We start from the raw sequence: 20201 nt of genomic DNA on the forward strand, positions 1-20201 counted from the left end.
CCTCCATACAGTAATTACATATTACCTCCATACAGTAATTACATATTACCTCCATACAGTAATTACATATTACCCCCATACAGTAATTACATATTACCCCCATACAGTAATTACATATTACCTCCATACAGTAATTACATATTACCTCCATACAGTAATTACGTATTACCTCCATACAGTAATTACGTATTACCTCCATACAGTAATTACATATTACCCCCATACAGTAATTACATATTACCTCCATACAGTAATTACATATTACCTCCATACAGTAATTACATATTACCTCCATACAGTAATTACATATTACCCCCATACAGTAATTACATATTACCTCCATACAGTGATTACATATTACCTCCATACAGTAATTACATATTACCTCCATACAGTAATTACATATTACCACCATACAGTAATTACATATTACCCCCATACAGTAATTACATATTACCCCCATACAGTAATTACATATTACCTCCATACAGTAATTACATATTACCTCCATACAGTAATTACATATTACCTCCATACAGTAATTACATATTACCTCCATACAGTAATTACATATTACCCCCATACAGTAATTACATATTACCCCCATACAGTAATTACATATTACCTCCATACAGTAATTACATATTACCTCCATACAGTAATTACATATTACCTCCATACAGTAATTACATATTACCACCATACAGTAATTACATATTACCTCCATACAGTAATTACATATTACCTCCATACAGTAATTACATATTACCTCCATACAGTAATTACATATTACCTCCATACAGTAATTACATATTACCCCCATACAGTAATTACATATTACCTCCATACAGTAATTACATATTACCTCCATACAGTAATTACATATTACCCCCATACAGTAATTACATATTACCTCCATACAGTAATTACATATTACCTCCATACAGTAATTACATATTACCTCCATACAGTAATTACATATTACCCCCATACAGTAATTACATATTACCCCCATACAGTAATTACATATTACCTCCATACAGTAATTACATATTACCTCCATACAGTAATTACATATTACCCCCATACAGTAATTACATATTACCCCCATACAGTAATTACATATTACCTCCATACGGTAAATAAATATCACCACCATACAGTAAGTAAATATTAACTCCATACAGTAAGTAAATATTAACTCCATACAGTAATTACATATTACCTCCATACAGTAATTACATATTACCTCCATACAGTAATTACATATTACCTCCATACAGTAATTACATATTACCCCCATACAGTAATTACATATTACCCCCATACAGTAATTACATATTACCTCCATACAGTAATTACATATTACCTCCATACAGTAATTACGTATTACCTCCATACAGTAATTACGTATTACCCCCATACAGTAATTACATATTACCTCCATACAGTAATTACGTATTACCTCCATACAGTAATTACGTATTACCTCCATACAGTAATTACATATTACCCCCATACAGTAATTACATATTACCTCCATACAGTAATTACATATTACCTCCATACAGTAATTACATATTACCTCCATACAGTAATTACATATTACCCCCATACAGTAATTACATATTACCTCCATACAGTGATTACATATTACCTCCATACAGTAATTACATATTACCTCCATACAGTAATTACATATTACCACCATACAGTAATTACATATTACCCCCATACAGTAATTACATATTACCCCCATACAGTAATTACATATTACCTCCATACAGTAATTACATATTACCTCCATACAGTAATTACATATTACCTCCATACAGTAATTACATATTACCTCCATACAGTAATTACATATTACCCCCATACAGTAATTACATATTACCCCCATACAGTAATTACATATTACCTCCATACAGTAATTACATATTACCTCCATACAGTAATTACATATTACCTCCATACAGTAATTACATATTACCACCATACAGTAATTACATATTACCTCCATACAGTAATTACATATTACCTCCATACAGTAATTACATATTACCTCCATACAGTAATTACATATTACCTCCATACAGTAATTACATATTACCCCCATACAGTAATTACATATTACCTCCATACAGTAATTACATATTACCTCCATACAGTAATTACATATTACCCCCATACAGTAATTACATATTACCTCCATACAGTAATTACATATTACCTCCATACAGTAATTACATATTACCTCCATACAGTAATTACATATTACCCCCATACAGTAATTACATATTACCCCCATACAGTAATTACATATTACCTCCATACAGTAATTACATATTACCTCCATACAGTAATTACATATTACCCCCATACAGTAATTACATATTACCCCCATACAGTAATTACATATTACCACCATACAGTAAGTAAATATTAACTCCATACAGTAAGTAAATATTAACTCCATACAGTAATTACATATTACCTCCATACAGTAATTACATATTACCTCCATACAGTAATTACATATTACCTCCATACAGTAATTACATATTACCACCATACAGTAGGTAAATATTACCTCCATACAGTAATTACATATTACCTCCATACAGTAATTACATATTACCTCCATACAGTAATTACATATTACCACCATACAGTAATTACATATTACCTCCATACAGTAATTACATATTACCTCCATACAGTAATTACATATTACCTCCATACAGTAAATAAATATTACCACCATACAGTAATTACATATTACCTCCATACAGTAAGTAAATATTAACTACATACAGTAATTACATATTACCTCCATACAGTAATTACATATTACCTCCATACAGTAAGTAAATATTACCTCCATACAGTAATTACATATTACCTCCATACAGTAATTACATATTACCCCCATACAGTAATTACATATTACCTCCATACAGTAAATAAATATTACCACCATACAGTAAGTAAATATTACCTCCATACAGTAATTACATATTACCCCCATACAGTAATTACATATTACCTCCATACAGTAATTACATATTACCTCCATACAGTAATTACATATTACCTCCATACAGTAATTACATATTACCCCCATACAGTAATTACATTTTACCTCCATACAGTAATTACATATTATCTCCATACAGTAATTACATATTACCTCCATACAGTAATTACATATTACCTCCATACAGTAAATAAATATTACCACCATACAGTAATTACATATTACCTCCATACAGTAATTACATATTACCTCCATACAGTAATTACATAATACCTCCATACAGTAATTACATATTACCTCCATACAGTAAATAAATATTACCACCATACAGTAATTACATATTACCTCCATACAGTAATTACATATTACCTCCATACAGTAATTACATATTACCCCCATACAGTAATTACATATTACCTCCATACAGTAATTACATATTACCTCCATACAGTAATTACATATTACCCCCATACAGTAATTACATATTACCCCCATACAGTAATTACATATTACCCCCATACAGTAATTACATATTACCACCATACAGTAATTACATATTACCTCCATACAGTAATTACATATTACCTCCATACAGTAATTACATATTACCTCCATACAGTAATTACATATTACCTCCATACAGTAATTACATATTACCTCCATACAGTAATGACATATTACCTCCATACAGTAATTACATATTACCTCCATACAGTAATTACATATTACCTCCATACAGTAATTACGTATTACCTCCATACAGTAAGTAAATATTACCTCCATACAGTAATTACATATTACCTCCATACAGTAATTACATATTACCTCCATACAGTAATTACATATTACCTCCATACAGTAATTACATATTACCTCCATACAGTAATTACATATTACCTCCATACAGTAATTACATATTACCTCCATACAGTAATGACATATTACCTCCATACAGTAATTACATATTACCTCCATACAGTAATTACATATTACCCCCATACAGTAATTACATATTACCTCCATACAGTAATTACATATTACCCCCATACAGTAATTACATATTACCTCCATACTGTAATTACATATTACCTCCATACAGTAATTACATATTACCTCCATACAGTAATTACATAATACCTCCATACAGTAATTACATATTACCTCCATACAGTAAATAAATATTACCACCATACAGTAAGTAAATATTAACTCCATACTGTAATTACATATTACATCCATAATGTAAACACAGTATAAGGTGACATTGGGATAGAAATCCATTGCCCTCTCCCAATTCTGACCCTGAGCATTAGTGACCTGTTACCAGTTTCCTGCAGCCTCAGTTACTATGTGTCAGTCTGTCCTGGCATCAGTGACTCTGTTCCAGCATTGAGAAGCATCCATGACCTGGTGCCAGTGTCTGGTGCCATCTGTGTCCTGGTGCCAGTGTCTGGTGCCATCTGTGACCTGGTGCCAGTGTCTGGTGCCATCTGTGACCTGGTGCCAGTGTCTGGTGCCATCTGTGACCTGGTGCCAGTGTCTGGTGCCATCTGTGACCTCGTGCCAGTGTCTAGTGCCATCTGTTACCTGGTGCCAGTGTCTGGTGCCATCTGTGACCTGGTGCCAGTGTCTGGTGCCATCTGTGACCTGGTGCCAGTGTCTGGTGCCATCTGTAACCTGGTGCCAGTGTCTGGTGCCATCTGTGACCTGGTGCCAGTGTCTAGTGCCATCTATTACCTGGTGCCAGTGTCTAGTGCCATCTGTTACCTGGTGCCAGTGTCTGGAGCCATCTGTGCCCTGGTGCCATCTGTGACCTGGTGCCAGTGTCTGGTGCCATCTGTGACCTGGTGCCAGTGTCTAGTGCCATCTGTTACCTGGTGCCAGTGTCTGGTGCCATCTGTGACCTGGTGCCAGTGTCTGGTGCCATCTGTGCCCTGGTGTCAGTGTCTGGTGCCATCTGTGAGCTGGTGCCATCTGTGCCCTGGTGCCATCTGTGACCTGGTGCCAGTGTCTGGTGCCATCTGTTACCTGGTGCCAGTGTCTGGTGCCATCTGTGACCTAGTGCCAGTGTCTGGTGCCATCTGTGCCCTGGTGTCAGTGTCTGGTGCCATCTGTGCCCTGGTGTCAGTGTCTGGTGCCATCTGTGAGCTGGTGCCAGTGTCTGGTGCCATCTGTGAGCTGGTGCCAGTGTCTGGTGCTATCTATGACCTGGTTCCAGTGTCTGGTACCATCTGTGACCTGGTGCCAGTTTCTGGTGCTATCTGTGACCTGGTGTCAGTGTCTGGTACCATCTGTGACCTGGTGCCAGTGTCTGGTGCCATCTGTGACCTGGTGCCAGTGTCTGGTGCCATCTGTGACCTGGTGCCAGTGTCTGGTGCCATCTGTGCCCTGGTGTCAGTGTCTGATGCCATCTGTGAGCTGGTGCCATCTGTGCCCTGGTGCCAGTGTCTGGTGCCATCTGTGACCTGGTGCCAGTGTCTGGTGCCATCTGTTACCTGGTGCCAGTGTCTGGTGCCATCTGTGACCTAGTGCCAGTGTCTGGTGCCATCTGTGCCCTGGTGTCAGTGTCTGGTGCCATCTGTGCCCTGGTGTCAGTGTCTGGTGCCATCTGTGAGCTGGTGCCAGTGTCTGGTGCCATCTGTGAGCTGGTGCCAGTGTCTGGTGCTATCTGTGACCTGGTTCCAGTGTCTGGTACCATCTGTGACCTGGTGCCAGTGTCTGGTGCCATCTGTGACCTGGTGCCAGTGTCTGGTACCATCTGTGACCTGGTGCCAGTGTCTGGCACTATCTGTGACCTGGTGCTAGTGTCTGGTGCCATATGTGACCTGGTGCAAGTGTCTTGTGCCATCTGGTGCCAGGTGATAGCAGAGGAGGGGGCAGAGGCAGTAGAAATGGCAGCAGATGGCAGAGGAAGTGGCAGTGATGGTAGAAGCAGCAGAGGAGGCAGATGTTTTTTGGAAACACTTATGGTGTAGGATGCAGGATGAGTGCAAAGAAAGAACGCCAATGTCCTGAGATGGCAATAAGCCTCAACCTGTCCATTGGGGGGCGGCCTGGGTGTTGGAGCACTTGGCAATGTGGGGAAGTGGTAGATTAGTCCCAGAAGTGCTAGATCAGACCTAAGTCTTAGAAGTGCTAAATCAGTCCAGAGTCCCAGAAGTGTTAGATTATCCCTAGGTCCTAAAAGTGCTAGTTCTGTCCTGAGTCCTTAAAGTGTTAGATCAGTCCTGATCCTGAATCTCAGAGATGCAAGATCAGTCTTGAGTCCTAGAGGTGCTAGATCAGTCCTGAGTTGCTGAGTTTTCTAAACGCTTCCACTTTTACATGATACTGATCATAACTGATGGAGAAAAAATTTTAGGAACTGACTTGATGCAGCAATGACTCCTAAGGACCCGCTGGACTCTCTGTCCCTAATATATGGTTTCTTTATATATGGTTCTCCCTCTACCATTACCAGCACCCAACTTTACACTGGTCCTGAGAAGCATCTAATATGCATAGTCACGGAGTGCTATATTCTTCTCTGTCTGTTCTTCCTGTGTCAGTCTTCAGTGCAGCCCTGGGGTTCTATTCATTGATTATTATTGATGTTGTATTCATAGATTATTATTGATGTTCTATTCATTGATTATTATTGATGTTCTATTCATTGATTATTATTGATGTTGTATTCATGGATTATTATTGATGTATTCATGGATTATTATTGATGTTCTATTCCTGGATTATTATTGATGTTCTATTCCTGGATTATTATTGATGTTCTATTCCTGGATTATTATTGATGTTCTATTCCTGGATTATTATTGATGTTCTATTCCTGGATTATTATTGATGTTCTATTCATTGATTATTATTGATGTTCTATTCATTGATTATTATTGATGTTGTATTCATAGATTATTATTGATGTTCTATTCCTGGATTATTATTGATGTTCTATTCCTGGATTATTATTGATGTTCTATTCCTGGATTATTATTGATGTTCTATTCATTGATTATTATTGATGTTCTATTCATTGATTATTATTGATGTTGTATTCATGGATTATTATTGATGTTCTATTCATGGATTATTATTGATGTTCTATTCATGGATTATTATTGATGTTCTATTCCTGGATTATTATTGATGTTCTATTCATGGATTATTATTGATGTTCTATTTGTGGATTATTATTGATGTTCTATTTGTGGATTATTATTGATGTTCTATTCATGGATTATTATTGATGTTCTATTCCTGGATTATTATTGATGTTCTATTCATGGATTATTATTGATGTATTCATTGATTATTATTGATGTTCTATTCATGGATTATTATTGATGTTCTATTCCTGGATTATTATTGATGTTCTATTCATGGATTATTATTGATGTATTCATTGATTATTATTGATGTTCTATTCCTGGATTGTTATTGATGTTCTATTCGTGGATTATTTTTTATGTTCCATTCATGTATTATTATTGATGTTCTATTCATGGATTATTATTTATGTTCTTTTCGTGGATTATCATTTATGTTCCATTCATGGATTATTATTGATGTTCTATTTGTGCATTATTATTGATGTTATATTCATGGATTATTATTGATGTTCTATTCATGGATTATTATTGATGTTCTATTTGTGCATTATTATTGATGTTATATTCATGGATTATTATTGATGTTCTATTCATTAATTATTATTGATGTTCTATTCATGGATTATTATTGATGTATTCATGGATTATTATTGATGTTCTATTCATGGATTATTATTGATGTTCTATTCGTTAATTATTATTGATGTTATATTCATGGATTATTATTGATGTTCTATTCATGGATTATTATTGATGTTATATTCATGGACTATTATTGATGTTCTATTCATTAATTATTATTGATGTTATATTCATGGATTATTATTGATGTTCTATTCATGGATTATTATTGATGTTCTATTCATGGATTATTATTGATGTTCTATTCGTGGATTATTATTTATGTTCCATTCATGGATTATTATTGATGTTCTATTGCATTCACTTCAAGGCAGTGGAAGAGAGAGGTGGTGTCTGGTAACTATAAAAGAATATATACCAAGTGATTGTCTGAGCTAGTGATTGTGTGTCTGTATACAAGAGTGTGAAGTATAAAAGTGAGTGGGACTTAAAATTAAGGGACTTTAAATTCAGGGAATTTAATTGAAATATTTTATTGTTTTTTTTTACTGTTAATTTTTGCAATCCCCAAATCTAATATGGCCTCCATTTTGGAAAAGGCAGTCCAGTGCACATCTTGCACAATGTATGCAATGCTTGAACAGCAGTCTGAGGGTGCATATTCTTGTGTGTGATGTGTGCGAGTTGTTCATTTGGAAGCCCAGATCCTGGATCTAGAGGGGCGACTGGCAACACTGAGACACATTGACAACTTGGAGAGGAATCTCCTGCTCACTGAGCAAGTACTCTGTGGGGTAGAGGTGGGGATGATAGTGAGACGAAGGTGCAAGACAGTCAGGCAGTTAGCTGGGTTACAGTTAGAAATCGGGGTAGAGGGGAAAGTGTCAGGGAGGCTAGTCCTGAACTGGCACACCCCAACAAGTTTGCCCGGTTGGCAGATGAGGGGGATGCCATTTCAGAGCTAGCGGTACTGCAGCAGGACTCTGCCTCTGACCGCCAGGGGGGGGGGGGGGTCTGCTCCAGTAAGGAGGGAGGGAGGAGTACAGGGCAGGCCAGACAGGTACTGGTAGTGGGGGAAACAATTATTAGGGGGACAGACAGGGCGATCTGTCACAAAGACCGGGATCGCCGAACAGTGTGTTGTCTTCCTGGCACTCGAGTTCGGCACATCGCGGATCGGGTTGACAGGTTGCTGGGTGGGGCTGGAGAGGACCCAGCAATCATGGTACATATTGGCACCAATGACAAAGTAAGAGGTAGGTGGAGTGTCCTTAAAAATGATTTCAGGGACATAGGCCGCAAGCTTAAGGCAAGGACCTCCAAGGTAATATTTTCTGAAATATTCCCTGTACCACGAGCCACACCAGAGAGGCAGCGGGAGATCAGGGAGGTAAAAAGTTGCTCAGAAGCTGGTGTAGGAAGGAAGGGTTTAGGTTCATGGAGAACTGGGCCGACTTCGCTGTCGGATATCGGCTCTACCGTAGGGACTGGCTGCACCTCAATGGGGAGGGTGCAGCTGTGCTTGGGAAGAAAATGGCTAGAAGGGTGGAGGAGTGTTTAAACTAGGGACTGGGGGGTAACCTACAACATAGAGGCGGAAGATAGTGTAGATAGAGGGGGGGGACTTTTTAATATACCTGGGGGTGGAGCGGAGGGAGGGGTTAGAATAGTTAATAGGGATAGGAGCGGGGGAGGGGTTAGAATAGTTAATAGGGATTGCATGTTAACTAATGACAGAAGTCTGTCCAATAAAACAGAGGAACTGGAGTGGTTGATGTCTGAGGAGGATTATGACATTGCGGATATAACAGAGATTTGGTTGGACGATAGCTGTGACTGGACGATAACATACAGGGTTATAGTCTATTCAGGAAGGATCGGACAAAAACGGAAAGGGGGAGGAGTTTGTCATTATGTTAAGTCCAGTCTGAAGGCCGCACTGCGGGAGGATATACGGGAGGGAAAGGATAATGTGGAGTCATTAAGGGTAGAAATATATGGAGATAAAAATAAAAAAAAATCTGATAGGGGTTATAAGCTATAAACCTCCAAACATAATGGAAGAGGCAGAAGATCAATTACTGAGGCAAATAAACAAGGCAGCAAATCAGAATGAGGTGATAATAATGGGGACTTTAACTATCCTGATATAAAATGGGAGACTGAGTCCTGTGAATATAATAAAGGAAACAGGTTTCTGACTATAACTAAAGATAATTATCTGTCCCAAATGGTGCAGGGCCCGACCAGAGGGGGCGCCCTACTGAACTTCATATTAACCAACAGACCTGATAGAGTAACTAATGTGCAGGTGGAAGGAAACCTAGGGAATAGTGTTCATAATATAATACATTATAACTTGTTCTTCAATAAGGGAATCTCGCGAGGGGCCACAAAAACAATGAACTTTAGGAAGGCAAAGTTTGACCAACTCAGAGAAGCCCTTAACAATATAAAATGGGATAATGTCCACAAAAATACTGACACTAAATGGTAGACTTGTGCACGACCAAAATTTTCGTTTTGTTTCTTTTTTTTTTTTTTGGTAAAATTTTTTTTCGGTTCTGTTAAACCTTAGGGATACAGTAATTCGTTTTATTCTGTTTTCGGACGCATTCGGATATATTTTTTTCGGTTCTATTCGGAAACTGTTCGGCTGTCGGGTGCATTCGTTATTTCGGATCTATTCGTTATATACAGGGCTGTGTCGGTAAATGTTCCGACTCCGGAGTTTCTTGTACTTCCGACTCCCCGACTCCGATTCCTCTGTATTAATATGCGAATGTATTTTATACATTCCTTGAAGGAAAGAAAGGCAACATACCTGTCATTACCACAGGACTACTGGCTGAACTGTATTGAACTCGTCTACTGTATTGAACAGTTTGTGTGCTGATCTGCTGCTGAAGATAGGGCAGTGGGAGGATCCAGGAAGGGGCATTCATTATAAAACATGATTTCCCTAGTAGAATCCCATAGTCATGTTTAAAGGGCTACTCCGCCCCTAGACATCTTATCCCCTATCTAAAGGATAGGGGATAAGATGTGAGATCGCCGGGGTCCCGCGCTTTCATTTCTACACAGAGCAAGTTCGCTTTGTGCGTAATGACGGGCGATACAGGGGACGGAGAAGCGTGATGTCATGACTCCGCCCCTCGTGACATCACGGCCCGCCTCCTCAATGCAAGTCTATGGCAGGGGGCGTGACGACCACCACGCCCCCTCTCATAGACTTGTATTGAGTGGGCGGGCCGTGATGTCACGAGGGGCGGAGTCATGACGTAACGATGCTCCGGCCCCTGTATTGCCCGTCATTACGCTCAGAGCGTCCCCCAGCAGCAGGACCCTGGCGATCTGACATCTTATCCCCTATCCTTTGGATAGGGGATAAGATGTCTAGGGGCAGAGTACCCGTTTAAGATAACAATCGAGTTTGCAAGTTTTTATAGCCTTTTTCCAATGGTTTACAGCTTCAGTCTTAAACTATTGACCCTCCATTCCCTTCACTTATACAAGTGTCTCTAGTCCTGCAAAAAACATATTTACTTAATCCTTTATCAGTGAGAGGCTCGGTTACCCATGGGTTCCCTGTAACAGCAGAACACAACACTTTGGAAAGTATTGCCGCTCCTAATTGTGCATTGCGTGCCATATAGTAAAGCACATGAAAAGTATGCTGGTATGCTGGTCACTTAACGGGTTCGTTTTGCGGTTACGTGAGGCACTGCATTCATTGGTCTTTATTCTTACAGTAGAGAAGTCATTAATTGGAGATTTTCCTAGTCTTGATGAGTGAAAATATAGATTTTATTAACGACAGGAGACGAACATTATGCTGATCTTCTTTACTGACATAAATAGCAGCGAGTACAATAAAGTTTTTTCAAAGAAATAACAAACAATTAATATGCAAATAGGTATACTCTGACAACCAATCAGAGCTGAGGATAGGTGATATAAGGTGAATACAGGTAAACTACTTCCTCTTCTTTGTTGCGAAGAGTGAAAGAATAATAAACAAAATAATGATATACATCTATTCGATGAAGAACTACATTTAAACAATAATAAAATAAATAAAATATATATTTATATGTACGTAGGAAAAAACAGTCCCGAAACAAAATCTTGGAGATAGGTCGTCTAACTGAAGCAGATCTTTAAATGCAGGATTCTAAGGATGACCAAAGATTCTTTTGATGAATGAAGAAATCCTCTCCTAGACGACATCTCATCAGGAATGAGCAGTCATACTGGAAAAAAGGAAAATATACAGATAATATCGGGTAGGGATTAGGGAGGAATAATGTTCGTCTCCTGTCGTTAATAAAATCTATATTTTCCGTCATCAAGACTAGGAAAATCTCACGACAGGAGACTGCCATTATGCTAATTTAAAGCTGTAAAATATAACTGATAAAATATAACCAACACTACAACCATAAATGTAGAAATAATAACAATGAATTACAATATACACGTAGAAACATGAGATTCGGTTCTAAAGTAAAAAGTTTTAAATGTGGATTCCGAGGACCAATCTGCGGCTTTCAAAATATATGCTAAAGATCCTCCTGATTGGCTTAGTTTAGTGGATATGGCTCCTCTAGCCGAATGAGCCCCGAATAGAGAAATATCTATGCCTGCTAAGGCCATAGTTTGTCTAATCCACTAGCTAAAATAGGTGGAGATACTGGATGAAAAGGTTTTTGGAAAGAAATGAGTAATTGAGTAGCATTGGTAGATCTCAAAGATGCAGTTTTGGATTCATATGTTTTTAAACAATGAACCATGCATAAAAGAGGGTTGAGAGAAAAAGCAGGATAAAACACTGACTGTAGGTTGGTTTTTGTCCTCCTGGAGATCTGGAAACATACCCCATTGGGGGAGAATTGCCTACGAGAAATATCAAGAGCCTGAACATCAGACACTCTCTTAATGGAAATGAGGCATAGAAGAGTGGTTAGCTTGAAGGATAAAAGCTTTAACGAAAGGAGATCATTGTCACCCCAAGATTCTATTAAATTGAGGACCTTAGAAACGTCCCAGGTAGAATTATATTTGGGCAACGGTGGGCGTCTAAATTTAATCCCATTTAGTAATTTACAAACTAAAGGGTATTTGCCTATGGATATGGAATTGACAGGGGCATGATAAAGGCTATCTCCGAACGATAAACATTAATAGTTCGGTAGGCTTTCCCTAAATCAAAAGAAAAGGATAAAAAATTTAGAACGTGGTTTATAGGTGCATGAACGGGATCCAGATCCCGTTGAGAGCACCAATTAGACCAAATTTTCCAGTCTGATCTGTAAGCAGATCTGGTACCTGGAGCCCAAGCATCTGCGAGGATGTCTCTAGTTGATTATGAAAATTCTGGATCTTGAATTGGCAACCTGAGAGGAACCAGGCTACTAGAGTCAGAAGTTCTGAAGTGACTAAGGGATGAGGATTCCCCGCTGGGTCCTGCAGAATTGAAGGATGAGATGGAAGAATCCTTGGATAATCTGTGATCATACCCAATATTTGTGGGAACCAAGACTGGGTTGGCCACCATGGGGCAATGAGAACAATGGTCGATTTCTGGGATAGCACTAATTGGAGTACTCTCGGGATCAGAATAAATGGGGGAAACGCGTAGAGGGTTCCTGCGGGCCACATTTGAAGAAGGGCATCCGTGCCCTCTGCCTCCGGATCTGTACGCCAACTGTAAAATCTTAATGTTTGGCGATTGAGTCTGGAAGCAAATAGGTCTAGAAGTATTAGGCTCAATAGGGAATCGATCAGATGGAATATTCTGGGATCCAGTTTCCAGTCTCTGGAATCTTCCAAGTAACGAGAGTACCAGTCTGCAACTGTATTGGAGAGCCCTGGCAGATATTCTGCCTTCAAAAGAATATTCCTGGAAAGACAGAAATGCCAAAATTCTTTTGCAATATTGGCTAAGGACTCTGATTTCATTCCACACAAGCGGTTGATATATTGAACCGCTGAAATGTTGTCCATTATTAAAAGAATACAACATTGAGATCTTTGACTGGCAAAACTCTTGATGGAAAAATATCCAGCTAGGAGTTCTAAACAGTTTATATGTAAGAGAGACTCCTCTTCGGACCACTTGCCTCCTGTAGAGGAAGAACCGCATCTTGCTCCCCAGCCTGAAAGGCTGGCATCAGATTCCACAATTAGGTCTGGAACGGCATTGAAAATAGTCCTTCCGTTCTAAGATTGAATTTTAGCCACCATAAAAGTTCCTCTCTGGTTTCTGAGTTTAAGGTTATCGCATCTGAGTAACCTAACCTGTTTCTGAGATGTTGAATTTTCAACCTCTGTAAAGCCCTGTAGTGAAGAGGGGCTGGAAAGATGGCCTGAATGGATGAAGAAAGAAGACCTACGATTCGGGCAATGGAACGAAGTGATGTCACTTGTTTGTTTAAAACAATCCGAATTTCCCTGTGAATCGTCTTCAATCTCTTGGAGGGAAGACTCAAAATCGCTTCCTGGGAATTGATAAGGAATCCCAGGAATTCTATCTCCTGAGAGGGGGAGAGAATGGACTTCTCCGTGTTTATAACGAAGCCCAGATTGGATAGAAGAGTCATTGTCCATTGGACATGAAGATGAATTAAGGGGAGAGACTGTGCGAGGATAAGAATGTCGTCCGGATAAATTATTAATCGGACTCCTCTTGCTCTCTATAACGCTGTTACAGGCTTTAGTAGTTTCGTAAAGCACCAAGGTGCTGAGGATAGACCGAAGGGTAGGCTGGTAATCTGCCATTTTTGTTCCTTCCAAACAAATTGTAGGTAAGGTTGAGAATCCCGATGCATGGGAACCGTCAGGTAGGCATCTTTGAGATCTACCTTCGCCATCCAATCGTTCTGCAATAGCAGATATCTCAACAGGTGAATCCCTTCCATTTTGAAATGGCGGTAATAGACAGCATTGTTCAAGGTCTTTAGATTAATGAAAGGACGAAATCCTCCGTCCTTTTTCACAAGAAATAAATTGCTGTCATGGAGCTGTCATTGGAACTTGTACTATAGCTCCTTTTAATAATAAATCCTCGATTTCCTTGTCTATCAAAATTTGATCTGTTTTTCGAGAAGACAATCGGATGAGGAATATTGTGTTGTAAGAGAATAATTATATATATATATATATATATATATATATATATATATATATATATATATATAGATAGATATATAACTAATATATAGAACAAATAGTGTATATATATATATATATATATATATATATATATATATATATATTGTAAGGGATTAGGTAACGGGGATAACGTCTCCTGGGTAGACAGGCACAGTTTTTGCAGGAACACTGTAGAAATTGCAGTCCAAACAGCAGGGGATTCGTTTAACTGACCTCAGCCAGTTTTATTGACAGGTTGAGGTACAGAACATAAAATATAAAAAAACAAAATCCTAAGCCTGTCCGGCTCTAACTAACAACAGGAAACCTCACTAACCAAGTGCCGGCCTAATACCGGGCACCAAACAATATAGCAAAGTCCATACCACTTGTAGTGTCTCACAGGCTCCATGCAGATAACCTGTTCCCAGGCTGAGAGAGAGATGTGTCTGCATTCTCAGCCTTATATCAGGCCAGCACACCTGAGGAGTGATTACCTGACAGCCCAAAACCCGGACTGTCCGGATGGAGTGGGGGCCCACCCTTCTCTCCCCACTCCAGCAACACAGGCCCTAAAAACACACAGGTTTTATACAAACCCAAATTGCAGAGATGTCTGCATAGACCTCTGCTGAACATTTCCCTGGTTGCTTTAAATTACATAAGTGAGGAACCTCGGGCACACATAGACCCCGTCCACTACTTCTCCGGACACTCTGTCACATATCCTCCCCCTCTGTTTCAGACCCGGGGCTGGAACACATCTGGACGTCAGACAATGTACCCGTGACAAGGCATCTGCATTTCCCATTTCGGTCCCTGGCCTGTGCTTTACCGTAAACTGGTACTCTTGTAGGGCTAAGAACCATCTTGTTACTCTCCTATTTTTTTTTCCTTATTCTCACACATCCATTTTAAGGGAGCATGATCTGTGACTAATTCAAAGTGACGGCCCAGCAAATAATAGCGGAGTGCTTCCAGGGCCCATTTAATAGCAAGGCACTCTTTTTCCACAATTGCATATTTATGCTCATGATCATTAAGTTTTCTGCTCAGATACAGTACGGGGTGTTCTTCTCCATCCCGTACCTGTGACAGTACTGCCCCCAGTCCTACCTCAGATGCATCTGTCTGTAGGACAAACCCTTTCTTAAAGTCTGGGGTTATCAGCACCGGCTGAGCGCACAGGAGAGTTTTTAGAGTCTGAAATGATCTTTCAGCCTCTTGTGACCACTTGATCATGACAGAGTCTTTTCCTTTTGTCAGGTCTGTTCAGGGGGCTGCAAGGGAAGCAAAATTTGGTATAAACCGCCGGTAATAGCCTGTAATCCCCAAGAAGGCACGGACTTGCTCCTTGTTTACCGGTTGAGGCCATCTTTGTATGGTTTCAATTTTGTTTAACTGGGGCTTTACTAGGCCTCGGCCTATGGTGTAACCTAGATACTTAGCATCTTCAAGACCAATGGCACATTTTTTTGGATTGGCCGTGAAGCCTGCCTCACACAGTGAATTGATAACTGCCTGCACCCTAGGTAGATGGGATTCCCAATCTGGACTTTGGATGACGATGTCATCTAGATATGCTGCTGCGTACCGTCTGTGGGGTCTTAATATCTTATCCATTACCCTCTGGAAGGTTGCAGGGGCTCCATGCAAACCAAATGGCAAGACAACATAATGGAACAACCCATCAGGAGTGGCAAAGGCAGTTTTCTCTTTGGCCTCATTTGTCCTGGGAATTTGCCAGTATCCTTTGGTTAAGTCTAGAGTGGTTATATACCTGGCATTTCCAAGCCTGTCAATGAGCTCATCAACACGTGGCATTGGGTAAGCATCAAACTTAGATATGGAATTCAATTTATGGAAGTCATTGCAAAACCTCCAGCTGCCATCTGGTTTGGGGATCAGAACTATGGGACTGGACCACTGGCTATGGGACTCTTCAATTACCCCTAGTTCCAACATTTTCCTCACCTCTTCAGAGATAACCCCTCTTCTGGCCTCTGGTATTCTGTAGGGTCGCAGCTTAACCTTTTTCCCTGGTTCTGTAATGATGTCATGTTTTATGGCAGAGGTGCGACCTGGGACCTCTGAGAAAAAATCCCTATTCTTAAAGAGGAACCCCTGAACTTCTACTTTTTGTGTCTTGGACAGGGAGTCTGGCACAGTTACCTCTGGCAACAGGGGCTTCCCAGAGCATCGCTGCTCTAGTGGGAAGGTGATATCGGCAGCAAGTGATAGTCGATCTTTCCATGGTTTTATAAGATTGACGTGGTATACTTGCTCCGACTTCCTCTTACCTGGCTGACGGATTTTATAATTTACCTAATTTACTTTCTCTATCACCTCAAAGGGGCCTTGCCACTTAGCAAGGAATTTACTCTCTACTGTAGGGATTAGCACCAGAACCCTGTCACCTGGGGCAAAGGTACATACTCAGGCACTGCGGTTATACACCCTTTGTTGTGCCCCCTGAGCCTGGGCCATATGTTCACGGACAATAGGCATCACCGCCGATATACGGTCCTACATTTGGGCCACATGTTCAATGACACTTTTATAGGGGGTAGCTTCTTCTTCCCAAGATTCTTTTGCTATATCTAGCAGACCCCTAGGGTGACGACCATATAGCAACTCAAATGGGGAGTAGCCCGTGGATGACTGAGGTACTTCACGAATGGCAAACATAAGGTAGGGGAGAAGAAAATCCCAGTTTTTCCCATCTTTGTCCACCACTTTCTTAAGCATGGCTTTTAGAGTTTTATTAAATCTCTCTACCAGTCCATCAGTCTATGGATGGTAAACAGAGGTACGCAGCTGTTTCACTTTGAACAGTTTACATAACTCCTTCATGATGCGTTACATAAAGGGGGTACCCTGATCTGTTAGGATCTCTTTTGGTAGACCCACACGACTAAACACCTGTACCAACTCTTTAGCTATGGCCTTGGATGACGTATTACGCAAGGGTATAGCTTCAGGGTACCGAGTAGCATAGTCCATGATTACGAGAATATGTTGATGGCCTCGAGCAGATCTTACAATAGGCCCCACCAGATCCATGGCTATTCTCTCAAATGGTATCTCAATGATTGGTAGAGATACCAGGGGACTACGATAGTGTGGCCTAGGAGCTGAAATTTGACACTCTGGACAGGTGTCACAATAATCTTTAACATCTTTATGGACCCCAGGCCAAAAGAACCTTTGAAGGACTCTGTCTGTAGTCTTTTCAGCTCCCAAATGCCCCCCCATAAGGTGACCATGAGCCATATCTAGTACTGTTCGTCTGTACACTTTAGGAAACACTAGTTGTTCCACCAGATCCTCTCCCCTTTTTACCACCTGGTACAATAAGTTGTGTTTCACAGCAATATGCGGGTAGCAAAGTCTGCTGTCAGGTTCCACCAGCTTACCATCGATAGACTTCACATTTTCCCTGGCTCTAATAAGGGTGGGATCTTTTAACTGCTCAGTACCAAAATGCTCTTTCCTTACTGCAAGGTCTGGCAGATTGTCATTAGCAGAGTCTTCTCTCTCTGGACTGCTCTGACCCTCTTCTAACCCATCACTATGGTCAGAGACCTCAGACTCCCCCACCATGACAGAAAAGGGAAATGATTCATCATCAACAGAAGTCCCTCTTAAAAACTCACACCCTTCGGTACCCGGTGGTAGGTCATCCCCTTCCTGACAGGCATTTGAAAGTTTATATTCCCATAGCTGCCAAAAATGTGGGAAATCCCGCCCCATGATGACATCATGCATTAATCTGGGTACTAAACCAACCATAAATTTTTCTGCCCCCAACCGGGTATTTACATCTACCACAGCAGTGTGATAATTATGGGTGTCTCAGTGTATGCAGGTTACCGCAATGGTTTTCGCTTGCCATTTCCTGGGATTTACCAAGTCCTTTTTTACTAGGGTAACCAGACTGCCTGAGTCTAACAATGCACTCACATCTTTACCTTCCACAGTAATAACACACATTTGTTTCTCACCCTCAGTATTTGGATATGCCATACACGCAAGCTGAGCATACAGTGATAAACGGCGGTTTATATAGGAGGCATCACATTGCATTGGTTCGTCATACATTGGGCAATTGGCAACAACATGACCTGGCATTTGACATCTGAAACATTTTATTAAGTCTCGATTAAGTCTCTTATAGGCCACAGACCTCCCTGGCCCAGCTGGCCAGCTTCTAGAGCTTGGGCCTCCAGTCACTCCACTTGCACCCACAGATATCTCACCTCTGCCAGACCCCTTTTCCCTTAGAACAGTCTTACCAGGTAGTCCTGGAGATCTTCGCTGCGGGGCTAGGGGGCGCTGTGGCAGGGTCAGTAGCTCCTCTGCGGCTGTGTACCTCTCCACCATCTGGTCAGCATTCTTGGGGTCACCATGGCTCACCCACTTACGCAACGTAGCAGGGAGGGCCCTTAAGTACTGGTCCATCACAACCCGCTCCACCATCTGGGGACCCGTCAGGATCTCCGGCTGCAACCACTTCTTGGTCAGGTGTGTGAGGTCGTGCATTTGGGAACGTGGAGGTTTATCCATGCTGTAGTCCCAGTTGTGCACACGCTGTGCGCGGATCAAAAGAGTAACTCCCAGACGTGTAAGGATCTCATTTTTAGCTTATCATAGTCCATAGCATCATGATTCTCTCGGTCAAAATATGCCTTTTGAAAGGAAGGGTGCCAACAGTCCTGCCCATTGTACCTTTGGCCAACCCTCTCGCTCAGCAGTCCTTTCGAAGGTGGTTAAGTAGGCTTCCACGTCATCTGTGGTTGTCATCTTTTGCAAAAAGTGACTAGCCCTTATGGAGGAATGAGTGGCGTCCGCCATACCTGGGTTTCGTCCAGCGACACTGGTTAGTTGCTGCACAACAACTGTTAAGGTCTCCCGGTCTTTTCTTTGGGCCTCTTGTGTAGCCTCAATTTGGGCCGTCAGCCTGTGGCTGGTTTCCTCAAGTGCCTTTTGCTGTACTCTGGTAGCCTCCTGCTGCACTCGGGTAGCCTCCTGTTGAGATGCAACAGCTTGCAACATAGCTTTAACCACATCCTCCATTTTCCCAGAGGCAAAAAAAATAGTCTTTGGTGCCCTGCACAAAAAAGGGATTCTGGCCCTTTAAATGTTCAGTTTTTGGCTTTCTTATACCAGAATTACTGTGCCAGCATCCTCCACCACTTGTAAGGGATTAGGTAACGGGGATAACGTCTCCTGAGTAGACAGGCACAGTTTTTGCAGGAACACTGTAGAAATTGCAGTCCAAACAGCAGGGGATTCGTTTAACTGACCTCAGCCAGTTTATTGACAGG

This window comes from Hyla sarda, chromosome 2 (assembly GCF_029499605.1).
Source record: "Hyla sarda isolate aHylSar1 chromosome 2, aHylSar1.hap1, whole genome shotgun sequence".
Taxonomy (NCBI): Eukaryota; Metazoa; Chordata; class Amphibia; order Anura; family Hylidae; genus Hyla; species Hyla sarda.